At 39.5% G+C, this 15,948-nt stretch overlaps 1 protein-coding gene across 1 annotated transcript in view; it reads right to left on the bottom strand.

The window, feature by feature from the left end:
• LOC104272109 (RNA-binding motif, single-stranded-interacting protein 3) overlaps nt 1-15,948 on the bottom strand; it is a gene marked incomplete at its 3' end in the record, with an annotated part of 320,963 nt that overhangs the window by 17,324 nt on the left and 287,691 nt on the right. The gene's annotated exons all lie outside the window — the stretch shown is intronic.

Genomic DNA, 15,948 nt, shown 5'->3' with positions numbered 1-15,948 from the left:
TTCAGTTGCTGAGCCGTTAAAAAAGAAAAATTTAGCTGTCTTGTGCAGACGGAGCAGGCCATCAGCAGGGAAAGAACTAAAAGATCTCCAGGTCCACATTCGTATATCACTACCATTTACTTGATGTAAAAGATTAACTTTTATTTATTTCTTTTACTACTGTTGTCTACCTTATGTGCACGCACAGATTGGGCACCAACCCTCTTTGGGAGCAAACTTCGGTAGTGCAGCCTTTTCCTGTTATACTTATAGGATACAGTTCTCAGCTACCAAATCTGCAAACGCTAATTAGTATGCTCACTTTAGGGGGGAAAAAAAAAGAAAGAAAAAGAGACGAGCCAGTGCTTTGGCATATATCTGCATCTAATTCATCCCTACCATGGCTAAAACACTGTGTTAGGAGTATTGCATTTTCTCTGAAACGTCTATGAGAACTATACTGGCCTGTAATAACTGATAAACACCTGGCTTTGGTTGATCTGTCTTCAGCCTTTATGCACATAGTATGTCTGTTTACTCCAGAAACATCCAGTAGTCCTACTTCCTTCTCAGCTCGACTGCAAGGAAAAAATCAAAGGCAGCCAAAAGTAACTGCCTCATAAGGGTAAAATGGGGTGGGAATGTTTGGATTGCTTCTGCTCATTAAGGTGTCGTGAGAGGTCTACTTCTTGCTAGGAGCTGTGAGCTACTCCTCAGCGCAAAACCATTTTGAAGGTTTTATTTGTCATCAGGTGGCAGTGACAATGAAAAACATCTATTGCACTTCAAGACAGCTGGTAATAAAGCAGTGCGGGGAAAAGATTGACAGAATAACAGTTATTGTACCAGTGTAGCTTCTAAGTTTTTACAGCCACTCAGCTGGAATTATACCATTGTATTAAAAGTGCTTTATGGTATAAAAAACATTTGGTACAGTAGGGCTGTCTCCCTCCCCGTTGCCATAGCAGGAATCAGAATAACAAAATCTGGGGAAAATAGGTCTTTTTCTTGATTGAATTTACATTTTTTTAACTGTATAGTTTTGTTTCAGTTCACACAAGGGCAAGCCTGAAAATGTTTCCTTGCTGACAACTGCCTCGTTCAGCACCCTTGCAAGCAGCTCCCAACAAATCACAGTCTTCAAAGGCACATTGTTTTTGTTTGTTCTCATTGTAACAGATGTTTTGTATCATGTACTTCAACGAACTAATTCATCTGCAGAGGACCGCCTACTCTGGCCGGTGTGCATCCAGCTGTGGAAATAGCTCAAGTGTCATCTGTGGCCACTTTCATTCCATTCGTCTGATCTCACAGGATCTCAGTGACCGCATCCAAGCCCATAAAAAATAAACAGACCTGAGAACATCCTTTTAAAAAATTTCCAGCGGAGGAGTAATGCTACTCTAGGCAGGAAGCCTTTCTGGAAAGAATGTAACTGATGCTGAAGCAAGATTCACTCAGCTCTGTAAGTCTCCTCCAAAACATGCTGCTTTTATGATGTGAAATACCCAGTCAACATTAAGGGGCACTGGAACAATGTCATGTGTGATTTTGATGGAGCTGAGAGCTTCTGACTAACCCAGTGCCATATCAATTAGCCTGAGCACCAGGCAATCAATTACTACTTCTTTTTTTAAATGTACTGAGCTCCCATTAGAAGCTGCAAATACCATGAGGCTAGTTCATCTCAACACACTGAGCACTTTTATATACTGTGGGTCTACTGTAATATATTTCTGAAGTAGAAACAAAATCAATCTGAATTGCTCTGGAGTGGAAGCATATCCCATTAATAGCTGTGCACCAAGATTAAAATGTATTAGTGGATAAAAAATAGTCTGCATCTGTAAGAAGTCAATTACCGCTTTCTTAAAAGTGACCAAATAAAACATCCAATGCTAATAAAGAATAGGCTTTCTGAAAATGCCTTTAAAATCAGCTGGGATCACTTCATCACAAGTCAAAACATGCCTGAGATGGTGCAACCATTCCTTGATTAGCTCCTTAGAAGAGGGAGCAACAAGTTGCCTTCTGAATTTGTTGGGCAGTCGACCACAGTTTCCCACAGGATATAAGAAGTTCCCGGTAAGATGCTGATCGTACACTTCAATATCAGATCCACCGGGTTTGCTAATTACTTTCAAACCACTTAGTGAAGTCACCCATTAAGAGGAAATGATTCAATTGCAGACCCACTGAACTGAGAAAGTAGGCGACCAAAAATCCTTGTGGAGCTTGAATTATCCACCTGTGTAAGAGGACTTACAATACGTCAGATCAAGTAGTTAATTTGAGTTTTGAGAAGCAACTATGGCTGCATTTAATTGGACAGCTTGGCAGGATTTCTAATATTGTACAACACCAATTACTGGAATATTTCAGAAACATTTCAGAAGCCTTTGAAAACCTTCAGGAAAATTAGAGCCTTATATCAATCATCAAAACTGATTCACTGATTTTAGGAAGCTGCACTAGAAGCCCCTTAACTCTGCCGAGAAAATGTTTAAACTTGCTGGCAACTTTTCTATATTTTAGAGCTGACGATTCACCTTTTCACTTTTGATCAGGCATATTTGCTATAAACTTGCTATTCGGACACACCTATGGGCCAGCTGCTTCAAGTTCTAAGCAGATCACCACAGAAGGCCTGAAGAGCTCACTGTAGCTCATGACATTTACTGTAGTTCCTAACTCAGAGGTCAGCAAAATAGACTCACTCACAGGGAAGCTAAACAATTTCACATTAGCATGCACTGACTTCTCAGCAACTAATTAACCGATGATATCTAGAGTAAAAATGGGTCCCTGACAGAAGACTTGTGGGATTTCAAATCTTTGTCTGCCACACATTCTAACCTTCTGATGATTCTGCTGTTGCTTGGCTTGGGCTTCTACTTTGGAGCATGTCATAATGATAGATACCATTATCTGAAACAGAGAAAATATCTCTCAAAGGGAAACCACAACATTTGAGCAAAACTACAATCCTTTAGTATATATAACATAAAAAAGTAACATCTGTGACATGGCAACGACTTATATTGGGTATTGGAATTATAAACTTCAAAGAGTTCCATCATTTGTATTTATCCACAATTTGTATTTATCCATTTACCAGCACAGAAGAGTTAACATAGTCTTTTCTTCTGTGAGAAGAGTAAATGTGGCAGAATATTTGATTACATACTACCCCAGCTTGGCCAAGAAGATGAAAGGAAAGAGCAAGGCACAGTCTTATACTTCACTTGACACAACAGCACTCATGAAATGCTCCTACCTACTCTTCTACTTGTCTGCTAAACAAAATGATGAAAAGAGGCTTAGAGAGGAATTGAATACATTGCATATTGGGGAGGCAATCAGATATCATCAGAAACAGATCATGGCTAATCACTACAGCCCACACTCTTAAAGCCATGATCTGTATCACTGATTTTTATCGGCGATACAGAATTGAATGGCATATACAGGAAGAATGACAAGCTGAACACAGCTGAACATCCGATCCCTGTGCGAGGAAGTTCTCTTACATTGTGTTACTCGAAACTCCTCAAACTTTATTCCAATATCTTTACAAGGAGCTCACCCAGCTTACAGCACAAACACCTCCAATTTTGGTTGTTTTTTTTTTTTTTTTTTAATGTATAGCAGTTGTATACATTGACCTACTCATATAATCCCCATGGAAACATCAGTGGTTACTATCCACTGAAGTGTAAAGCCGAGAATCTCACACATGCGTACATCACCTGTGCAGTTCCAGTAACAGGTTTCTCAGTGTTACAGCCAAAGCTGCACTTTGTCACCCAATGATAAATGACTTTGCTACCTTGGAAATGGAGGCAAAACAACGGAAATGGCAAAACTAGTATAAAAGTCCTGGGAGCTACTCCAGGAAAGTTACACCTGCCTTTACCACAAACACCGGCACGGATTGAAGGTAGGTTTGCTGTTTGGAGCTCAAATCTGAGCACTGAGCCCAAACTCTCTCTTGGAAACAGAAACAGCACCAAGACTACCCATCAAGGCCATCTTTCCACTATCACCCTGCCATAAGTAACTGCCTGAAATTGACTCTGTAGTCACCTCCCATTAAAATTAACATGCCTAAGGTGTTGAACATCTATGCAGATTTAGGTCAAAATGTTGTAGAATTGGATACCAGTTGGAGGTTGAAAATGTGAATTGGGTATTACTATCTACAGAAGGTGGCACAAAACCACAGGAATTGCATAGGTCTCTCCTTCCAAATTTTTGTTATTCCTGTGCTGTTCCTGGGATAAGACATAGTCTGTCAGAGCTTCAGCTGTTATCACGAGTGGCTCTGCTTCCCAAACTTGGAGGGGGAATTTAGCAAGGGAGCTAATACAGCTTTGCTACTTCTGCAGGCACAAATCAGGGAGAAAGGACACTGCATCCACCTGTCTATCAGAAACAAACCACTCTTGACAAATGTCAGCCTCCTCCTCTCTCTGAAGTAAGATCGGTGACAAGCACCAGAAAACACTCATTGCATCAAATGCTCCATCCCTGTTTAAAATAAGTACACCTAGAGCAATCCTCTTCTTTCCATAGAAATTACATAGCCTGTCAACAAGAAGAAGAGTCAGTGGCGGAGCATGTACAACCTTGATTTTCCTGGAACACCGCTAGTGCTCCTGGTTCACTGCAACCTGGGTTCAGCTAGGAGCCGGCCGTTGCGGCAGAATGGATGGACCAGCTTTGCAACAGTGGGTCCCCCCCCCTCCCTGCCAATGGAAAATATGCCTCAGTCCTGTCAGACGTGGGACATCTGTGAATGTGATGCCCACCCTCTTGGCTAAAGGCAGGCGATAGACTAGTCATTTCCAAAGCTGCAAGCGGGAGTTTTCTATTGATCGCACTAAAGAGGAAGGCTATCAAGCTGGGAGCTGACACAGACTCACATCCTGTGTGGATTGCGCAAAGAGGGGGTGCATAATGATTTACAGATTGCCGTACTGGAAAAGTACAAAGGCTGTTTGAAAGCAGGCTGTTTGCTGTGTGACTCATGCACAACCCCCTTGTCCTACCACACAGATCAGTAGCAGAGTGTCAACCCTCCAACCCTCAGCTTGGAGCTCAAAAAATCATCCAAGGCATCCTGGACCAAGCCCTGGATGAGGACTTTGCATATGTTTTTTCTCTTTTTTCACAGCTTTTTAAGAGGCAGAAGTAGACATCTGATAATGAAGAACTCAACTGTCTTCCTGCTTTGGAATGTGTGTGAGGTTTGCAGCACACAAAAAAGTTAACTTCCACTCAGCTGGTTACTCTAAAAAGCACAGTGCGAAGGGCTACACCTGGGATTTGGGATGGATATTAGAGATAGGAGCTCTCCTGGGTAACAAGACCTGCAGTGTCACTACAAAATCTCCCAGATAACTTATTTAAAAGGCTTGGAGGGGGTAGGCTGTTTGGCAGGCATCCTTTAACTAGGTACCCTCGAGGCTGTAACCAGTAATAGGCAATAACAAATTGCATTTAAACCACAGTTAGAAGAAGTGAAATTTCAGCCTCTAATTTCCACCTTCCTTTTAACAATAAGCCAATTGATAAGAAAACCTACCCTGCTAGAAGCATATCTCTCTTTGGCAAGTAGCACAAAAAAATAACCATTCAGTGGTTTCACTACATAACAACTCGGCACTCCTTCAAAATTCTTCAGAATCTGCTGATCTAGCACCGTGTTACACAACCCATTCTTCATCAATCCACTATGAAACATTCAAAGAATGTTCAGTGTTTGTACTGTCATATCTCACTATTTGTTTTTGCAATCGTGTAAGAAAGAGGTCGAAACCATGCTCTCAACAACGTTGCAGATGCCTTGGATTCATAACAAGAAGCTTTTTGACATACACTGTTGAATGCATGGACTTAGAACGGATTTATTCCTACTTTACACCAGTTTGAGAGGAAAACAAGGCTGCAAGGTCACAATCTGAAAACCCTAATTAAACTATCACTCCACTTCAGTGGGACTCAGATCAGTTTAGGAAAGATACACATGATTTGATCTAGATTAGCCTCTGTACTACAAAGCTTAGGTCAATATTGCATTCTTTATAAAGATATTTGAACTGAAAAGAAAGCATTTTATCTAGTAGAGCAATAAAAAAAACCCTGGCAAATACTGTTAGACCTGTCTACATTCAATAATAAGCTATTACTTAGGATAGCTTGGATGTTTTTAACTTCCAGGATGTCAAAAAACAGTGTACATTTACACATTGATGTAAAAAAAAAAAGTTAATGCTGTCTCTGCAAAAAAAAATTTTTTAAAAAAAATATGTTACTAAGATGCTTCACCAGTTACAGTCAAGGAGGTGTTAACTAGTCAGCCACTTACTCAGACACCTCAACAAGTATATCAGGAATGAACACAGAAGGGGGAAAAAAAAAGGCCAGAAGTAAGATTTGCTGAAAGTCTATTTGAGACTCTGCAAATGATATTCAAACACCTAACAAAAGGCTTCTCTCATAAATAAATTAAAACCAGGGACAGAATCGAGAGCTGGGCTTCCCATGCAGTGAGGATGGAGGACACACTATGGGTATGTCAGAAGTAGCCCCAACAGGATAAGGACACTGCCTCAGTTTCCCACATGAGCCGTCAGACAGCAGAGACAGCTTTCTGAGAATGAGAGTTTGGGCAGAGGAATGAATACAAAGGAAATGGAAATCCAAGAGAAGTCAGTGAACTCAAGGTACTGGTGTAAGCAAAATGAGGAATCAGGACTGGATCATGTCTATTGCAGATCAAAGGAAGAGCTGGCACACACAAGCACAGGTCCCATGGCCAAGATAAAAGGATATTAATGAAAAAAGAATATAGATAAATCAAAGGTAGAGCTAGCTAACCTAATTTTTTAACTAAAAATGTCCTATTTTCCAGACAAAAGACGTGCAGTAGATCTAAGCTCTCTGAAAGTCATTAAGATATTTCAGCCAGTGCTACACCAGAAATTACTAAACTTCAGGAATGATAAGGAATTAAAGACAGAGGAAATGACAACAGAAGGTGTTAAAACACAAGTTATACTGCTTCAGTGGGAGGGTAACTAAAATCTCTGTAAGGATTATTATGAGCCAATTTTTAATAATGCCCTTGAATAATAAGATTTGAGGAAATTATGAAATTGTGAGGCAAGCTCAGTGAAGTGGCAGGTTGAGGTATCATACAGGAAGGACTGGATTAAAACAGAGCAAAGTGCATACTCACGAAGACAATTGGGCTAATATGTCATTTGCTTTAAAATGTAGGAGCACTTGCTGGAAACCTTGAAACCCTAGCTATACCAGTGAATTACAGGATGACTGCATTACCAAGGCCATGTCCACAAAGGAAAAAAGATGTTATTTTACAATGCAGCAAAGTACTCCCAGGGAAGAGGAGGAAGTATTAATGGTACTGTACAAAAGGTTAGAAAACTGTGAGCATCGGCTGTCCCAGAAAAATGAATTCAAAGTGGAACAGATCCAAAGAAGGGCTATTGTAGCAGCCAGAGGTACAAAATCCCTAAGTTACTGCAAATGCATAGTGATGTTGACATAGTCTTGAAAATGAAGACACAGGTAAGATTTTTGTCTTTAAATTAATGTGGTGAACATCCAGAAGGGAGAGGAGTCACTGAAGGGGAGTATGTTTGACCAAGAATAGATAGATGCAAAACAAACAGAAGTATCTTTAGGCTGGAAATTAAAACCACAATCTTAAGCCTCAGAGCAAAGGTGTTTTGACAGAAGCTTCCCAACATGATTATCAAGAGGCAAAAAATAAAACTATTTAATCGGGTTTTGGAAGGGATTATATAGCATGGTTCCTGGATACAGCAGGAAGTCTGAGTCTCACAAAATGGTCACTAAGTTCTTAGAGTATATTATAAGTTTTACACAACTCCTGCAATAGATAAATCATGCTGTAATCATACGTGATATACAGATTAGCTAGTTTCTGTTATGTATGTAAATTGGTCCTTGAACACACTTACATAACGTAATGGTAATTTATAGAAGTGCTTTTGTTCTAAGGATTAGGAAGGTGCCAGAGTCTCCTTCATCAACTCATTGCTTCAGGCATGATTCTCTTCTCACTCTCACTGTTTCACATCGATGCAATTGAATTTTTTTAGACAAAGTTAACTCTTTATTTATACTGATAAAATCAGATCCAATATTTAGCTTTGTAGCTAGGACAGGACTATTTTAATATTTAACAGGAAAATCCTAAACACTAATAGTATCATTGTGATGTTGTGTTTTAAGGCATCAGCCAAGACTTTTCATAAACATCTAGTAAAAGCTATTTAGTGTTATGACAGTTTTATAATCTATATAGATGAGATTAAAAAAGAGAAATTAAGGTTGCAAAAAAAGATTTCTCCAAGGTCACACAACAGATCAGTGGCCAAAGAAGTACCTGCCAGTAAGTACTCTAAGCCTATGTGCATCCTTTGAAACTAGTGTGAAGAAAGGCAGACTCAGGTAAAAAAGGAGCTCTGGCAAGGATTAATATAGCTATACATTGCATTTATAGCTGAACAATTATGCATAATTTCCATTTGGAATTTGCTTCCAGTAGCAGTTGAATCCTCTGGAACAAATCCCCATATTTTAAAAAATAGTAATGCAATAATTAACTTTGCAGTTTACACCTTGATTCTTACATAACCTCCTTCCTACTTGCCTGTACATTAAAGGATGTCTTGTCAATAGCCTAAAACTTGACTTGATCCTACACTATGAGGAACTGACATTAACAACTTTGACAGATCACGCCAAACTTTAGCACTCTTATTTTGGAGTCATCATAGTCCATAGAGCTGCTCCAGCATTACTCTGGTTGTGTAACACAGCTGTTCCTCCATAACACTCTTCTGCATTCACACAGCTCTTCCCTTCTCCAAAGCTGCCCACTGCCTCATCTGTAATGGAAATGCTGATTTTACGCAGTGCAGGCATGGAGTTTGGGAAGCCGAGAGAAGATCCAGGTGCCTTTCTGCTGAAGAACTGTCCTACAGGAATATCCTTTACCTTTAACTGCACTATGGAAATGAGAACTGCATGTCCATCATGGGAAGGTGACCCAGCACTGTGTGCAGAAGGCACCCACAGGAGGTCACTTCCAGCCTTGCCCCCAGCCAGTGTGAAGCCTCTGTGCTCCCAGAACACCGAGCTCATTCAAAGCGCTTGTTGCCTGTGGCAAATAAAAATTGTTGCCTTCCCTTTTCAGTCTCACAGAACTTGCACATCTGGCCATGGCACTATACAGCCATCTATACTGCGAGCAGGCCGGCGCCCCACTCATCACACACACATTGTCTGATTTGCTTAAGCCAGCATAGCAGAGGTTGGACAATTATTAGCATCAACTGCAAGACAATGGACACTACCAAACAAAAAATAACAGATGGTCCATGGTGGAGGATAAATTTGAGAAGGCTGTAATACACATGTATCCCATGTCTCTCTAGTGCACAGCACACATATGCATGTGTAACCATTACACAATACACATGGCAATATACTCGATGGTGAGCTAAACTGAGAAATCATCTGACAAATTTATATCACACAATTACCTAGTTCACCACTCTGCTGAGCCCATTACTTTTTGCACATTCGTTAATCTAACTCTTGGCCTATAATTATTACCATGCGCTTAAGCAGTCCATAGCCTTCTCCTGACCATATGATATGATCATATCACATCATATCATAGAATGGCCTAGGCTGGAAGGGACCTTAGAGATCATCTAGTCCAACCTCCCCGTCATGGGCAGGGACGCCACCTCTCTCTGCCTACTTACTAATTGCCCACCTGGACAGTAACTAACTTCACCACTGCTGAATAAATCAGGACTTTTTGCTCAAAATAGCAAACATGACATATGAACCTTACAGTTCAGGTTTTTGACTTTGTGTAAATTTAAAATTTGATGTAAATGCAGATCTATATGTAACCAGAGATGCTACATATATTGCATTACATTAATAAAATATTAGTGATTTTCAGTCTTAGTTGATGTACATGGAGTAGGCAAAGTTACAACAGATTGCAGACTTTATATAAAATTAGAGATTGATTTTTTTAACGCTCTACATTCTTCCACAGAAGGTACTCTAATATTAGTCTATTGATTAATAACTATATTTTAAAAAATATCCCCCTTTGACAAAACTTGCTGCTTTTAAACAGCTGTTATGTTAAGATTTTTCTTGACAATGAATGTTGACAGTTAAAGCTGCATCTTTTCTTTTAAAAAGAAATCAATATTCCATAACTTCAACCAGAATTTCCTGGCTTCAAAATCTCTGGGGTACCTTTCAAATCTAGTGTCAGGTCTTCTTTTTTTTTTTTTAAATATCTTTTCCATTTATGTTTATAGATTTGTGTGAAATATATATACATGTTTTTTCCACTAATACGTATGCCTTTAAAAAAACCTTAGACCGATCGTCTAGCCCTCTACTATTCACCCTAACTCTAGAATATATGAAAGAACATAAAATTTTACTAGAACTCCTAAGCTTTTTTTAGGATAAAACAGCAAAGCACAAGTTCATCGAATGCAAAGGCTTGTCAACTGGAAATGCTTGTGGTTCTTCCATCCATGTTTTCTAAGTGAATCCATATGTGTTGTGTCTTGTCATCACATAAAATGCCCAGTTTCACTAGGGGGCTCTAGCAGAGTGTCAGAGGGAGTTGGAAACCTAACCTGGACATATCTTTTTCTGCCATTCATATTAATTCATATTAATTTCTAGAGCAGCAGAACAAATGACTGCAGTAATACTTTGATATCATTCCAGAACAACTGTAAAATCAAATGTACAAACTCTTACACTTGAGTACAAGATGTAACTTGGGTGAGTTGTTTACACCCTTTTTGCTTTTAAAGGCATGAGCTGGTTGACCTTGGGCATTGCTTTTTTTGTCCTGGGTACTCTCCCTAACACAACAGCACCTGGCACTTAAGCGTGCTGGTTAACGTGTGCTCAGCTAAGTCTGAAATTGCCCATTTAGTAGCACTGAGACAACATCTATATATGGCAGGTACTGGGTGAGAGGCAGACAGAAATGACCTCATGCGAGCCTGCCTGTCCCAAAGGAACATTGCCAATTACTGTCTTGATTATCAGAGTTATAGAATTGGCAGTCCTTGATTTTCTGCCTCGGGAAACACTGGAATTAAAATTGTTCAGCAGAACTTTGGCATTAGTATTTGGTTAGTTATTTCAACCTCTAAACTCTTTAGCCTTAAAAGTTCAAGTAAGTTCACGTTCAAAGGATCTCTTGAAAATACACAGCTAAAAGTTAAAAGACTAGCTGGAGATTCCAATTTCGAAGGATTATTTCCTGTTTACTTTTCATTCCAGCTAGCCGAACTCTCACATTTCATCTTGGAGGCAGGACTCAACTGTCTGCAGAGGACATACTTTGTTGCTTTACACTCAAACAGTCAAACGCAAGATGGGACTCCTGGCTCTATTTACTAAAAAGGTGGAGCACAAACAGTAGGCAGAGAAAGATGTCTTGGGAGACAGACACTGAACAGAGCACAAGGAACTTCTTTGTTCGAGAGTGTAGGAATCAAAACACTGAAACTGCTGTGGTATTTTGGGTATTATCCAAAACAACAGTCACTAGTGAGAAAATGAAAACTGATACATTTCAGTTGGACAGTTTGTACTTTTTATGCTACATTCATGCACAACAATCAAAAGGCAAAAATCTGGAGTCCTTACTCAGCCTCGCTTTTCACTAAAGTAGGGGTTTTACACTGCTTATGAAATAAGAAACGTTTTTGTTGCTGTGTTTAAAGACAGAGTACATTCAGCCATGAGCCAGAGGAAGGAAGACAGAAAAAAATAATAAGGGCGTTTGTTAAGACACTGACCTTTCCAAAAAGACCGTAAGGGCTTGAGAAACGTCCACAGAGAAGTTTTTCCCAGCACACTTGAGCATTATTGATGGTAGGTTTTTCCATATGCTGCTCTGCTCACACCCTTCATGCTGCCACTGGCATATTCCTTCTGCGGCTATTATGCAGAAACTATTCCAGACTGACAAGAACATCTATCTGTGCATAGCCAGTGATTACTTAAGGTAACACAGTTTTACTTGCAAATAGAAGAGGGGAAGTGTAAAACCAGAGTGAAAATCCAGTATGAGGGTAGAGAATTTCTGCTGGCGCACTAAAAAAATTTGCCTTTAGAGAGGAAGAGTACATGTATCATTTGTAACAAAGATTTGAATCAAAAAAGTTTTACACAAATGTCATCGTTAATAAAAATGAAGATTATCAATACATGAATTGATTTTCAACATCGTTTTCAAAGTTTTCCCTGAACCACCAGACAGCCTTCAGGGACTACAGGAAAAACACACTAATATAGCAAATGTTATAAATCCCCAAAATAACTCTTATCCCATTTATGTTTTGATTCTGTCATCACTATCCATCTATCCTTATCCTGAGGCAGTAATGAAATACAAGACTTGAAACAAGTAGGGATGAGTGAGCACTGTACTTTGAAAGCTATAGTTAACTAAATGAAACCCAGACTGCCATCAGTACATTAAATGTTACGCCCATATCAATCCAGACTCATGTTGCCATATCTCTTCTGGAGTTCCTCTTCCACTACAGCTAGCAAGAGGGACCAGGGCACATGGCAAAGTGACAAAACTGGCAAATTTCAGGCACTCTTCTTGGACACAGTGCAGTCAATACAGTCAAAAAGTGACAGAGGCTCCATTTGCAAAGGGTACGTTTTTCAAAACTGAGTTGCACATGAGCCTTAAGGTAAATTTGTCAGCATGTTTGTGTGATTCAGGAATTACTCGTTCCAAAACCCTGAAGGTCGTGCAATCACAAAGATGTGAGAGGTTTTCACATGTGACCCTACTATGCCAGCAGAATATTTTTAACACTATTTATTCTGAAATAGCAACGCTACTTCAACCTATTTGATCCTAATTTTGCACAGCTCTTAGTACAAGGCTAGTAATAATCACTGATAACAAAACCCAAAAAACTCTTTAATAATTGTACTTGCAATTGCTCACTGGCATCAACCTATGATACCAAGGTTAAAAGTTACAGGCTGGACTTGATGATCTCAGAGGTCTTTCCCAGCTTTAACAATTTTGTAATTCTGTGAAATTATGATATATAACTGCAGAGTCCTTGACTGCCCATCTGACTTTCTCCAACTAGGAAAAAAAAAAAAATCTCATAAAATGTCATTTCGGCTGTTACTTGCTTTTAAGAAGATCACAGAAGTAAGAAGACAAATAAGGTGGGGGAATGAAAAGCAATATACACAAATATTTTCCAGCTATATATGTTATAACTCTATGTTATTTATTAGGGTCAAAGGTTTAGTTGTAGTTAAACAACTACAGAAGGAATTGGAGATACAATCTTCTACCCTAGTGCTTCATTTTTTTGGAGTCCACCAATCCACAGATACCGAATGTACAATGCACACATCAGCAAAACGTGGCTGAAATCGATTTCTAAAGGGAAATAAACGAGCAATGTGCCTGGCAGGCCAGCCTACTGCAGGGGTACCACTGAAGAAAGAGCATGGTACTTGGAGGAGTGGGCAGGCAGGTGGCGAAGGAGACGAGATGGGCAGGCAGACACAGGGTGGTAGCACCAGCTCTTAACCTCCTGTCGCCAAGCTGACCAGCCAGGGAAAATGCTGTCCTCTCTCTGAGCAGCATGATGAATGAAAAACCTCCTTTGTCTACTCTATAGCATGGTCCTGCCTATTTCCTGTCATGAGGCACACTGCGTGGTGTTAAGTTATACATAAATATCAAGTAGGACTCTTATAATGAAAACAAAGAATTAACCACCAGCGTTTGGGCAATTAAAACTGCGCTTTCTGTATGAGTTCGTCTCTACTCACAAAGTGTAACACAACACAGGCTTAACAAAATGTTCTTCCTGGGGCAAGGGAAATGTGATATTTATTTGCACTAGTTATCAGTGGCGGCACCACGTGCCATGATCAATCATCTCATAAAATATTACAAAGTAAAGCAGTGTCAGTTTAGATAATAATATGGCAAACTAAGTTACAAGACGAAACAAAAAGCTAACCAAATTAGAAAGTTCCCAGTTTCACTAGCATACAACATTACCAAAACTCATGTCCTAAATCCTGCCAACTTATCGTAAACTTTTCTTCAGTTTTTTTTTTAAGTTATGGAGGTGCCCAGAATAGAGTCTATAGTTAGGCAGGAAACTACAGCAAACTTACAATAGACTCAGATTCTTTATCTTCCTCAAAACAGGCCATTAATTCTGATGCTTCTTGAGTCCTCTGTGTAGTAACTCTGGCAATTTTTCAGACATTTTTAATAAAGAATCTCTGAATGAAATCTTGGGAACGGTAGTTTTGCCTTTTTTCTTTTATACTTCTTCAGTACTAAATGCCTTATGTCCATTTATTGAAGAACATAATCTTGGGAAGCACATGGGAAAAATCTTCCAGTGAAGACACTGGGATTGCTACAGACAACACATGGAAATAACCCACAATGGCAGTGACGCTGGAACTGAAACACTACACCACTCATCCACTGTCTCTCTGCTTTTCCACTTAGAGGCACACAGACTTTCATTGACACAACCCTCTGGCTGGCAATGAACAGAAATTTATCTCACCATATTGAGGGTGCCACTCATTATAATAAGTTATTTGTCTCTTCATAGCCCTTCAACAAGGGGTAAATAAATCCAGTTACCACACTAAAATACCTCTTCTAGTACTGCAGAAAAATGCTTTGCTAAACTGTGTCAAATAAAACTCGAACACACATATACACAAAACCTCAGACTGGTAAAATGCTTAGGTTTTCCTTTTAGAAAGGGAGTATTTCTGCAAAGATCGGAGTTCCTTTGGCTTTCACAAGCTTGATAACTCATCGTATACACACACCTACGATTTCTTGAGGTCTGCAAATAAATCCAACTATTAGAATGGAGGACTTATTTTTATGGTGAGTTTATCTGATATACAAACGGTGAGTTTGTCTCCCTACAAGGAACAGGAGCTTTATTCTATTGGGATGGAAACTTCTACTATGGTCTGGAGAGAGGGACAGCACCTCAGCAGTAGGAATTGGGCTTCCAGGAGACAGTAGGTCCTGCACTATAGTCATTGTCTGGTGAGGGAACACTGAAGAACTTGTCTCGGAAGAGTTGGAGGATGTGGGAGGGAGCTTCAAACGGGTGAGAGTCCTGTGCTACTAAACGGGTACATTATGTAATAATATCCATGCTGTTGTATAGCTAACTCCCACCAGAGGTTCCTCCACTATGAAGTCAAAATATTTGAACACAAATGTCAATAACAAACAGTCCTAAATTACACACCTTCATTTTAATTCTACCCTCCTCACACAAATCAATGCATTGGTGATTGTATGGAGTACACAAATCAAAATTTGGATTTTGAGTAATGACACTGTTAAAGTGGATCTATACCTGAGAAACTGATTGAAACTAGGAAATGGAAGTAAAGCAATCTGTACACAGAGGGATACAGTATGTTGTTTCCTTCTGGTATATTGCTAATATTTAGGTAAGATGCATCAAAACTCTTCTGTGAGATAAACAAATAACTACCTGCGCCGCCTCTAATTAATCTTCTTAGAAGTGTAATGCAGCTTTAAGTAGTAGTTATAAATTGATGAAAGATGACAATTTACTTGGGGTGGGGTGGGGGGGGAAAGCTTGACTGGTCAAATCATAAAGCAGATTCAGATTTGGCAGAGACTGTAAAACAGACCTACTTTACCTTTTTCCAGTACTTGAAACACATTACTGAGACACAGGATCCTTTAAAGTATATACAAGTACAAAAGAATTTTTTGATGGATAAGCACATAAGGGAGGGGTAACATGTTGATCCTGGCAATTCAAAGTA

This window comes from Apaloderma vittatum, unplaced genomic scaffold (genome assembly GCF_000703405.1).
Source record: "Apaloderma vittatum isolate BGI_N311 unplaced genomic scaffold, ASM70340v1 scaffold3743, whole genome shotgun sequence".
NCBI lineage: Eukaryota > Metazoa > Chordata > Aves > Trogoniformes > Trogonidae > Apaloderma > Apaloderma vittatum.
Note: the sequence above shows the minus strand (reverse complement) of the source record. Positions and strands in the feature narration are given on the sequence as shown.